At 36.7% G+C, this 12828-nt stretch overlaps 2 non-coding genes across 2 annotated transcripts; both read right to left on the reverse strand.

Annotated features, from left to right (window-relative positions):
* Positions 1-1415: 1415 nt before the first annotated feature.
* Positions 1416-1489, reverse strand: Trnat-agu (transfer RNA threonine (anticodon AGU)). Its single transcript has one exon. It is a non-coding gene; the product is annotated as a tRNA-Thr (tRNA).
* A 5052-nt stretch (positions 1490-6541) lies between these two features.
* On the reverse strand, positions 6542-6613 carry Trnap-cgg (transfer RNA proline (anticodon CGG)). Its single transcript has one exon. It is a non-coding gene; the product is annotated as a tRNA-Pro (tRNA).
* Between the last annotated feature and the right edge of the window lie 6215 nt (positions 6614-12828).

Consider the following 12828-nt stretch of genomic DNA (forward strand, 5'->3'; position numbering starts at 1 on the left):
CGGCAGAAAAAAGTTCTTTCGTGTGCAGATGGGTGAAATGAACAAATAAAAGCAACTTTCTCAAAAGTTTTAAAATGTTTGTATGTACGGGAGCAGCCATCTCTTTGTCTCAGACTGAACGTCAGCTTGGGATTGTCCCAAAAAAAAAGTCCAAACAATGTCAAGCGGGGATCGAACCAAAGTCGGCTGGAATGTAGGGTTACTTTACACGACTACGCTATCCCCATAGCCACCGGTGCTGTTTAATAAATGCGTGATAATGTTACACCTCATTATAAAATGAAGTTGGAAAGTGTTTCCTAATAGTAAAAAGAAGAGCATAAACGTGAACTTATATCGTTTTCGGTCTGGGCCGTGTGTGTGGCAAAGTGTGCGAAAATGTCTAATGCGAGAGTAACACATTTTCTTTATTTTTAAGCTTATTTGATGTAATAAATACGGATGCCAAAACATGCGCTAAAATTTTATTTTGGGTATACTAAGCTGCCATTCTACGCATAATTGTCCCATGTTCCCAAATCAGCAACTGAGAAAAACGCAATCAATGTTCTCTAGCATATTTGTCTACCAGAAGCTTTAAGCATTTCAGTTTAGCAACCGGATTTTTATAAGCACTAAACTATTTTTAATGAAATGTGACAAGATCCCCTCACTTGATTCAATCAAGCTTGATTACGGGTTTATAAATGGTGAGACAGTTATGCCTAGAATATCAACATGGGACAACTGAACTTGATGATGTTCTTTTGAAATACTGGGAACAAACAATACGTTGTTATATGAAAACAACACTGAAGTTTACATAAAAATAAGTAAATCTTGTTCATACTTCATAATCTCACAAGTTATACATATTCCGCTTATAATGTCTCAAAGTTATACAACACTACTTTTTTCAGGTAAAAATAATCCCGACCGCAAAGTTTAACACAATTGGTGCCATAACAAGTATCATCGGAATGTAGTATATGGTAGTGATATCGCTTGTGAATCGTACAGTGGTGTGACCGCAGTGAGTGATCTCCAACACCTTTGTAGAATATAAATCTCATTGTTATTAGGCATTCGCAAAAAAATTGTACACGTGTTTCCGTTCAATTTTTTTATCTGTTTCAGAATTAATTTGTTCTTCCAAACCAGAAATGGGTTCATTAGCCCGGCTGAAAGCGTGACATAAAATTCTTGCACTTGAACCGATTTATTTATTATGGATCTACAAACAATCCATGGGACAACATGGGACAATTGAGCTTGAAGTTGTTTTTCAAACACTGGGAACAAACAATAAGTTTTTAAATGAGAATTCAGTTCATTTTGGTCAATATGTTCCCCATTCAGTGCCTCGGTAGATTAAAAAACTGTTTATCAATAGGTTGTTTAAACACAACTAAATGTAAAAGAGGACCAACTGGCCAAGGCTCCGGCGAGATTCGAACTCACGATCTCCTGTTTACTAGACAGGCGCTTTAACCAACTAAGCCACGGCGCCCTCGGTAAACTTATTTCAACCATAACATCATTGTTGCAGTTTGACATGGCACAACACTTCAAAAACTTTGTGTTATCTAAATGGAGACACTTTCATCTCCATTTAGATAATTTGAAGGATATTTCACGAGCAAACATTTCCGAAACAGAGTTTTAAAATTATCTTTACGTAATGTTTTTTTTTCTCTATTCATAACATGGAAATGATGTGTTAGGCATAGAAAAAAAATCTAAGAAGTCACTTCTAGGAAAACGATTCTTGATTATGATTATGTATGAATTCAATTTCCATGAAGCATTAACTCAGAAAATCATTAGCGTAGAGAACTAATACTTCAACTACACCGATGATATTCTGATTTACAAGCAAGTTAGTGGCTGTCCATATACCATGTGGACAACTCTAAGGAGAGTAGGGGGTATGAAAATGTCCCCGCTTGTCCATGGAGAGGGGGAGGGGTTGAGACAATGTCCACGTGGACACGAAAAATAAATATATTTTCAAATGATCACCGATACCTTCTAAATTAAATAAAAACTGTTCCGTATTGGAGACTTTTAAAACTTTTCGTCCAACCTGAGTATTCCGTATTTATCGATTAACGGATTGAGCTACCTGAGAGTGCTTCATATATTTTTACTAATATCGTTGAACTTCTTCACTGAAATCCATATTCTGAAAATAACTCACGTAAACTGTGAACGACCGATCTCTTTTTTATGATCTTATAACTTTTATAGTTGCTGGCTATGCATAGACGTTCGTAGCTCAAAACAATAAAAAATAAACGACTCCATAATGGTTAAGTTTTCATGATATCACACATATGGTTTTCCCATCAAATATAATTTTCTATAGATATAGTTCTATCTCGAGAACAGTTAGTCTTAAAATAATAATGCCTGTATAGTGTTTCATGCAGAATTTCGTGTAAAATCATTTTTTCGCATTACTTTTCTCGAAAAGCTACAATTTTTCAAAGTATTGGAATTTCGTCAATTTCTTGGAATTGAAATTTACATTTGCGTAAGATGATCCATGCACCACTAGTCATCAAATTTGAATCAATTGAGCCAGTATTCTATCTTTTTTTCTGAAAATTCGCAGTTGTAAAACAATTAAATTGATGGATTCAAATACCTTAAAAACCTTAATACCTTAAAAGTAAAAAACAACTTTTAATTTTTCGTTTTGAAGGGTTTTCATTTTTTTCCCAAAAATGCATGATAAGCTTGATTGTTTCTATCCACAAAATTTTGGCGGCCCTTCCACAATTCCTTTCCCGACACCACAATATTATTCAATGTTATTCGTATCTTCCACTATTGAACCCTTTCATGCCCAAGGGAAATGTTTTTCCCTTCTTCAAAAATCGTTATCGATTGTTCAATTTTTATTGAATCGATATTTTTGACTAAATGTCAAAATAAAACGTATGTCCAAGGCAGCAAATGTGTTTCTGAAAGAATAAAAAATAAATAAATAAAAAATAAAATAAAACATTTAGAAAAATAATAAATAATAAAAAATACTGTTAAACATGGTGCGGTCTGACTTAACAAAGACCACATAATACATGTGTTATGTGTAATGTCCGCTTGTGCTTCACAAGTAAACGAAATTGTTTCGTAGAATACCATAACTAACTATTTATTTTACTTTTCTGATAATTTTTATTATGTTTTTTGTATTTCAAAGTAATAAATATAATACCGATAAAATAAACCTAACTCTTCGTTTATTTACTTTTATGTTCCATAGGGAGAAATATTTCCCATGAAATTATAGGAAATCTATACACCCTGGTATATTTTTCTGGTTATGTTATCTTACTTTACACCCACAATAGTTAAAAAATTGTGTTGTATTGGCATATTTAGTCTTGGAAATCTTATGGTCCTGAAAGGATTAAATGTTCCACAACGGAATATTATGCAAAATTTTCTCATCCTTCAAATGAATGCAATTGAATCGTTCGAAGTAGCGTACTTTTGAATTGGGATCAATTCAAGACAAAAAATGGGTCTCAAGAAATTTTTAACTTTCTTGTGAGCGATCATATTCCGGAGTTGGCAAAAAAATTTTTCATCGAAAATTTTGTGTGAATTTTGGAACACTGTAACTCTGTCATAAAACAATGCGTTTGTCAAAGCAATAACTCGATCTTGCATAGAACATTTTCAAGTTTCTACAACTGCCCATCGATTTGCTGTGCGATCGTTATGTCATGAAATATTCATAATCCAAAATGAAAGGATAATGTTTTATTCGATCAAGAACATCTCTGTAGTAAAAGGTTCTACTGGAATTTCATATGAATCCAATGGAAGCAAATTAATCAGGTTGATTGGATTATTAATGTCGAAGATCTTAATAGATTTCCAGATGGAATAAGAACACTTCTGAAATAAATCTGTGAACGTAAATTAACTTTCTTGTATCAAATATGTATTCTATGTGATATCAACACATTTTTTGCAAGTGTTTAAAAATCGTGAGCTAAACATATATTTAAAAATTATTTTAAACCCATTTATTTTTATCCGATTGGCGTTCTTAATCACAATCAAGAGAAGCATTCAGAAACATCTGTCAGTAAAATCGCCAAAAATCGAAATATGCATTTATTCAAAAAATTCCATAACAGACTTTCAAAGTAATTCCCTTCCGATAAAATACATGATTCCCAGCAAGTTTCTCACTTTTGGAAGGTCTGGTAAAAGAAGTTTTCTCTGAGCTTCTTGAAAATCGCCTCCGATGCTTTTACTACTGACATATTCTTGGTGAATCGACGCCCTCTAAGGTGTTTTTTCAGCTCAGGAAACAACGAAAAATCACAGGGAGCCAAATCTGGGGAGTAAGGAGGGTGTGGCATAACTTGAATGTCGTTTTTCTCCAGGTATTTGGTTACAATTCGAGGGGTATGTGTTATCGGAGGGTTTTCAGCACGTCCAAATAATATTGCGAGTTAACAGTGGCCTTCTGAGGAATCTCGTGTTAATATATCACGCCAAAGAAATAAAAAAAAACGATTAGCATCATCATTCCGACCGACTTTGATTGACGAACTTCTGGAAACAAAAAACCACGCTCTACACGCTCCCGAGGTCATTTCAACCGTAAAAGTGTTGCCTCTTCAAAAAAAAAAATCACTGATAGTTGTTTCTGAATGCTCCTCGTAGTAAAGTTCAAGATCAATGTTTGAAGTTATGTAGTTTATATTCAGATGCGGATTGCTCCTGACTTGGTCAACTGTACATTGCGTATTTCTGTGTTAGCAAACCATATAGCCTTTATATCTCCGCTGATAATGAAAAACTAAAAATATTGTACACACACAAGTATTTCAAAATAAAACTCATATGAAGCATGTGCTTTGTTATCATCTAGAGGCGAATGAACTGAAAAATTTAAAGCCTCTTAAATTCAACATCATCATCATGCTTTGTTAAAGGGTGTGTCACATCAAATTGCATAAGCTTTCGCTTATAATCAGATAAGAGTGTATAGATCACGTTGGCCATGCTTCACTGTCAATTTTTCGTAAATTTGGAAAAATGTCGTCGAACGAAAAAGAGCGTCGTGAATTAATCCTGTGCACTCATTTCGAGAATCCGGAGTTGTCACATCGGGACATCGGTAAGATGCTGGGAATCGTCCAACAGAGTACTAAAACGATACTTCGAGAACCTAACCATCGACCGGAAGGTGAAGAACGGCAAAAATGGATGCTCCGTCAGTGAAAAAGATCACAAGCGCGTAGTTAAACAGTTTAGACGTGATCCGAGAAGTTCGGTCCGGGATGTCGCCAATAAGCTGAATTTGTCAAGTTCATTCGTCCAGCGGACCAAGCAGCGGGAGGGCCTGCGTACATACAAGGTTCAAAAGGCTCCTAACCGCGACGAAAGGCAAAACATGGTGGGGAAGACGCGAGCCCGGAAGCTGTACACCGAAATGCTGACGAAGCCGCATTGCCTGGTAATGGACGACGAAACCTACGTGAAAGCGGACTTTCGTCAGCTGCCGGGCCTGTTATCCTTCTCCGCAGAGGACAAATTCAGCGTTCCGGAGGAGATTCGCAAGCAGGAACTATCCAAGTTTGCCAATAAGTACATGGTGTGGCAAGCGATCCGCTCTTGCGGAAAGCGGAGCGCCCCCTTCGTGATGACCGGCACGGTAAACGGACAGGTTTACCTTAAGGAGTGCCTACAGAAGCACTTACTACCACTATTGAAGCAGCACGAGGGCCCGACCATCTTCTGGCCGGATCTCGCTTCGTGCCACTATTCAAAGGACGTGTTGGAGTGGTACAAAGCCAACGGGGTCACCTTCGTGCCAAAGGAAATGAACCCGCCCAACGCGCCGGAGCTTCGCCCAATAGAGAAATATTGGGCGATTATGAAGCAGGCCCTCCGGAAGAACCCAAAAGTTGTTAAATCGGAGGCGGACTTCAAGAGAAAATGGATTTCTATTCAAAAAAAACTACAACCTGACGTTGTACAGAACCTTATGGACGGGGTAAAGAGGAAGGTGCGAGCATACGGGCTTGGGCTCGAAGTATGAATGAAAAGAAAATGCCAAAAGTTGTTTAATAGTTTTTATTTTACTGTCTAAAATTTTCAAAAGGATCGGTCTACTGGGCGAATTTCTACAGCGTTTTTTCCGTGATGCAATTTGATGTGACACACCCTTTATGCTACCCATTTTTCTATTACTACCATATATTACCATAACTACCATACAAGAACAATGGGCTACAACAAAGCAGGTACAACAGGGTACAGGCAGTAAGACAGGCGCAATTCAGTTATTTTCTTACTTATTTTAATTTAAAAAGGAAAAATGTCCACGTGGGTATAAAAATGTCCACGCTTGTGCACGGAGGGGGAGGGGAGTCTAAAACAGTGCTTTTTTCTGTCCATGTGGTATGTGGACAGCCCCTTATTGTTATAAATCGAGATTGAAATGAATCACGAATGAATCATGAATCGTGAATCATGTTTGTTGTGTAAAAATGGACAATCGATTTCTTGACAAAATAATGAACTCTCTGGGCTCGTCCGGGAATTGAACCCGGGACCTCTCGCACCCGAAGCGAGAATCATACCCCTAGACCAACGAGCCACACATGAAATCTACCTGATACATTCAGAGATGAATGTCAGGAACCGTAGAAAAGACGGACATGTCGTTGATTCTAATAACTATCTGTTAAATTATCATTTTTTTGTGATTTTTATACGAATTCTATGAAAATTTAAGCCTCCTATACTCGCGCATACGTTCTGACAGATCGAGAATCAATGAGGTGGCTGAATTAAATGACTATTAAAACTGAATGAAGTTAAAAATCAAATATTTTCTGAAATTTTTTCATTCAATTTTTTTAAAATAAATACCAATAACGCCTAAAAATACATATTAGCAATATTACAGAGACACGCACAGTATGTGAGTATACGAGTTACGATATCTCGAGCGAGTTAAGGAGAGTTAACCAAATCAATTTCTTTGAATACTAGTCAAAAGTGAAAAAAATGAAATATAATTTTGGTTTTAATTTTGCGGTTAAGAAGCGCCGGGAATTACATCACGAACAATGCCGTGACCACGAATGTAGAAAATCGAAAGAACAGAAAATAAATTTAGATTATTTGATAGGTTTCAAATGTGGAAAAACTAGTTCTAGATTGGTATGTTTTCAGTTTTTTTTTTCATAAATAAAATTTTGCTTGAAGACCAAGGTTAATTTGGTTTTGAGACACGAAAATTTCCGAATTTTATAGAGAGAAGTTGAAATTAATTGAAGGATACTGCCGTGTGACACAATAAACTCGCTAGTCCGTGTGACAATTTTTGATCCCGTGAAAGAACAAAAATTCGCAAAAGTTAGCGATTCGGAAGACATGACAAGAGAAAGCCTGGGAAGCCAGTAACTGATAATAAATGCTCAGAAAGCATTATCTTTCATTTTGCGTCGTGTCGGTTTTTGTTTTTGTGTTTTTTGCGTTTCCGTTTGCTCCCGTGATCGTGTGGTCAGCGTCTCACATTATCATGTCACACTATCACGTTACGCGTATTTTACAGCTTGCCACTTAGAGTACAAATTATGTTTGGGGACGTTCGGATGGCTTTTTAAAAAAGCAGAGTCGTCCTGAACGGAGTCAAAATGTGAACTGATTTATTATTTCTTTGATTGAACATTGTTTCATGGTTGGGCCTAAAATGTGCTTACACTATGTTTTTTGAAACATTTGTTACTTCTGCTGATTATTGCAAAAAATGTGTTAGCGACTCGGTGCATCAGGTCGCGACGTTCCCCGCTATCGGTGTACCGTGCCTGGGTGGTAACTGCTCCTCCCCTAGTGTTGAAACTCCTGGTTCAACGGTCAGATTCTTGATGATGGTGGTTGGTAGAAATGTACTGGTGCTGGGTCAGCGGAATGATTATCTATGGTTGACTTTTCTGGGTTGATTGTTGCTTCGGCTGATTGGGTTCCTAAGCTTGAGAAGAATGTAGATGACAAAGATTATGATCATAGAGGTTGTAAATGAAAATCCTCCGATTATTGTCCAATGGTGTGTAATTGTTGTGAGTTTCAGGTTTTCCAGATGTTCCAGATTTTTGTGATGAAGTTTTTTCAATGAATGAATGTCGGTTTGCTGTTCTATTTTCCGCTTGACAACATTTAGTCCCGTTGAAAGTGAGAAGATTGGATGCTCAACCGTTTGTATGATTTGATTTGTAAATGTCATGTTTCGTATCGAAACGGAACAGTTTTGGTATGTGATTAAGAATGATCCAATTAATCGTCAATTGGAGACTCCACATGTGTTGTGAAATAAATCATTCACTTGATTCGGTAATAGTATTGTGGGGCTCATTTCCGTTACTATTGGGTAATGCACGATATTCTCGTAAGTGCACTTGCTGTCGTGGCCAATTATTATATTGGATACACATTCGTCTGAGGAAATATCTTTCAAACTGTTGTGGTTGCAAAGGCTCCAGTTGCCTAATCTTAAACAATGGTCGGTTTTAAGGAAAAGTTTGTCGTTATCGTAGAGATACTCATCTCCTTCCAGTTTTATACGTAGTGAATCTGTTATTATAGGAACGATTTTCAGATGCTGATATGTTGAATTGCTAAGATTTGGAATGTTGATGATGTAAAGTATGGTTTGTCCGTCGGTGCCTATGGTGACGCTTGCGAACCCGAGTGCCTCGTCTATCAATTCGGTTGGTATACCTTGATCACTAAGAATTTGAATCATGAATTCTGTCTCTTTTGAGGTAATCATTCTGTTATTAACAATTCTTAACTTTGATAATGTAATGGAATTTTGAATTTTCATTATTTCCTGGTTGATAATGTCTAGGTTGAGAATAATATTTATTAAATCGTTTCCTGCTTTAACGGCTCTGTGTGTTTTGTTTTCTTCCTTAATTAGCTCTTTAATAGTTTCTTTCATGTTATTCAGCCCATCGTAAAGATCGTCATTGATTGAAATTTGTCGATTGCTATTTTCGGTGATTTTGTAAATTCCAGAGTCGATAAGTCGTAAATCGTCTGCGTCTGGTGAGCCTGACATCCACTTCCAAGCTCTTCCGAGTGCGTCCCATCGTTTTTGTCGTCGGTGTATCGGTTGTATTTGTTTGAGGTTCTTTCTAGTTCGTCTATTTTCCATTTTAGTAAAGCTGTCATTTCTGGGTCGTCATTTTCTCTTGTCAGGATCTTGGTTTTGATGTCATGTACAGCTAGTGCTATTATTGTGGTGTTTATTTTGTTTATAACTTTAGACTGCCCTGTTACAATCTTGCTCTGGGTTAAATGTACAATGGCTACATGTTCCTGGCTAAGACTTTGTATTTGCAGTGTTCCTAAGACTGCTGGGATCCTGGAAATAGGTTGATATTTTTAACATTAGATTTGTGTAGTTTTGCATTTTCCTCGTTTCTAAACGTGACCTCATTGTTATTTTGAACAAAAACCTTCTTGAATATTTTCTTGTGTTTGTGTTTAATTATTTTGTCTTTTACATATACTATTTGTCCCGTTTCTAGTGCAGGTGCAGTTTTACTATTTTTGTTTGCTTTTTAGAGCTGTTTGTGTTGGGCCTCTTTCAGTCTAACTATTACTTCGTCATAGGTCTTCTGTCGTATTTGTTCTAATTCGTCAGGGTCGATTCTTCTGTCCGGGTTTCTTTGATTTCCGAATAAAATTTCCTTAGGAGTTTTGAGTGTGGATGAATGAATGGTGTTATTATATTTATTATATTTTTCCACTGCTATGTGGATAATATTATGGGATGGCAAGTGAGGAGTGACTTGCTTCTGGATTCTGTAAATTTCTAGGATGGTGGAATGAAATCTCTCCACGGGGCCATTTACTTCTGATTTGCTATTTGGGGTTAAATACACCTTGATATTCAAATCGAGTAATTTCCCTTTGATATCGGGCGATTGAAATGCACGCTCGTTATCCATTACGAGAGAACTTGGTACTATAAAAGAGGTAACTGTTTCCCATATTGCTTTCTCAATATGAACAGCATGTCGGGATCTAATAGGAATCATGCGGCCATACTTACTGAATTTATCAATGATAGATAAAAAGTAGTTGGACTCTATTTGAAAGATATCTATATGAAGGATTTGGTAGGGGTGATTAGGGATTGGAGTTTCCTGGAGGGGAATAATGAGTGGGCGTCGATCATATTTCGAGGTGTTACATTCATCGCAAACGCGTATAAATTTCTTCAGATGTTGTATAATATTTGGGAAGTAAAATTCACGTAAAATCTGAAATTTATTTTCTTGAATTCCGCGATGGGCTCTATTGTGAGTTTCTTGAATTATTTTTGTTTGCTCATCTGCGTCTGCAACGTCTCGTAATATAATTTGGGTAAAACGAATCTTCAGAAGTCCGGGCCTACTGAAATATTTTTTAAACACTTCTTGGATTTGTCCTAGAATTTCCTCAGAAGTATTCAATCCATTGGTTTTAGTCGGATCGCAAAATTCTTTAAGGATAGCGGTCAAAATTTCTTCGTTTAATTTAGTTCTTCTGATCAGAATTCTATGATAGCCGGGAAATGGATTCGTTATTATCGTTTCTGAGTTTGTTGTTGAAATTTCGATTATTAGTTGGGAACGGAAGCTGTTCAAAGGGGCTTCGGTTGAAATGATGTAGTTTGAATCATCGTCTTCCGCAGAGTGTTGAGTGGGCGTTAATGAATTGATCTGAACGCGACTCAAGGCGTCTGCTACGACGTTAGATTTTCCGGGTTTGTACATGATTTCATAATCATGTTCTTCGATGAAATTTTCCCAATTCATTAGTTTTCTATTCGAAGTTTTAGGGGAAAGATTGTATGTTAAAGGTTGGTGGTCTGTAAAAATCTTAACTTTCTGACCATAGAGATATCCTCTGAACACTTTCAAAGCCCAAACAGTCGCCAGTAGTTCTTTTTCTATGGCACTGTACGATTATTCGGTTTTGTTTAAAGTCCTAGAAGCGAAATGTATCGGTCTATCCTTTCCAGTGTTTCCTTAACTCAAAACAGCGCCAATCGCGAAATTAGACGCGTCGGTCGTTAGGCGAAATTGTTTAGTGAAATTTGGATAAGTTAAGATGTCATTTCCGGTCAGTATTTGTTTCATGCTTTCGAAACATCTTCTCTCGTCAGAGTTAAAATTTATACTTTTGGCACTTCTTGAATCTCCTTCTCCTCTCAAGAGTTTAGTTAAGGGTTTTGCTATTTGAGCAAAATCCTTAATAAATCTCCGATAATATCCCATCATGCCCAAAAATCCTCTAAGTTGTTTCAGGTTTTTGGGTTCAGGATATTTTTTTATTGCCTCGATTTTCTTCTTGTTGGGTTTTATTCCTCCATTGGTTATTATGTAACCCAGAAATTCTACGGATTCGTGTAGGAATTCTGACTTGTCTAGCTGAACTTTAAGATTGGCATCGTGTAACGTTTTCAAAATGATTTCTAAATTTTCGAAGTGTTCTGTCAGTGTTTTTCCCATCACTATTACATCGTCTATATAAACAAAGCATCTTTTCCCGATGTGGTGTCGTAATACGTCATCTATAGATCTCTGGAATATGGCCGGTGCATTTTTTAGGCCAAATGGCATACGAACATATTCGCATTTGCCATAATTGACGGAAAATGCCGTCTTTTCAATATCTTCTTCTTTCATCTTGATCTGATGGAAACCAGATGCAAGGTCGAGAGTAGTAAAATATTTATTTCCTCCTAATTGATCTATAGTGTTCGATATTTCTGGCATAGGCTATTTGTCCGAAATAGTCTTATCGTTCAACTTTCGGTAATCTATGACAAGTCGAAACTTTCTTTCTCCTGAGGCGTCCATTTTTTTGGGGACGATCCAAACAGGTGAATTACACGCGGATCTCGATGGTCTTATTATCCCGTCGTTGAGAAGTTTGCTTATTTGTTTTTCAACCTCTGATTTGTATGCTATTGGGTACGGGTATGTTTTCTGATAAATAGGAATGTCGTCGACAATTCGAATTTCGCATTCGACATTAGTAGTACAAGTTAATTTGTTATCAGGATTGTGAAACACTTCTTTAATGTTGTTTATTATGGGTATCAATAAATTTCGCTCAGTTTCGTTAAGATGGGAAGTTCAAATTTTTCCTAAAATGTTTATTGTTTCCGTTTTATTTATCGCTTGTCGACGCGTAGGTGTAGGACTATAAAATTTTAGAGGGATGGTTCTCAGATCTCCTGAATCGCATTTAACTTCAAGAGTTTTATTCGGACTGATAAGGTTAAATCTATTGCCGAAAAGAATTTCGGTTCCGATTATCCGTCAAAAAAAGGATGAAAATCGAATACCAAAAAATTGAAACTTCGCTGCAAGAGTGGAAGGATAATTTTTAATTTGACGGATTCTTTTATTTTCTGAGTACCGATAACACCCTTGATGTTTTGGTCACGCATGGTGTTTATTGGTATTCCGGATGAATTAGCCCATTTCTTTGAGATAACATTTACGTTGGCACCACAATCGATGATCATTTTAATGACTCCTTTCGATGTGGGTATTTCGACGTAAGGGAGGGTTTTGACGTCTGGTTCTACTAGAACCATTTCGTGACCCAATCGGTGTCCTCTAAAAAATTAGCTTCTTCAGCTTGATCGGGCATCTGATTAGCGTTAGTTTCGTTAAGATTTTCATCATTTAGATCTAAATTTTCTATTGTACATAATTTTCGTTATTGAAATCCTCTTTGCTCAATTCTAATTGTTCGGTGTACCATTTTTCGTATTCCTCCGGATCGGGGCATTCTTCTAAA

This window comes from Toxorhynchites rutilus, chromosome 2 (genome assembly GCF_029784135.1).
Source record: "Toxorhynchites rutilus septentrionalis strain SRP chromosome 2, ASM2978413v1, whole genome shotgun sequence".
Taxonomy (NCBI): Eukaryota; Metazoa; Arthropoda; class Insecta; order Diptera; family Culicidae; genus Toxorhynchites; species Toxorhynchites rutilus.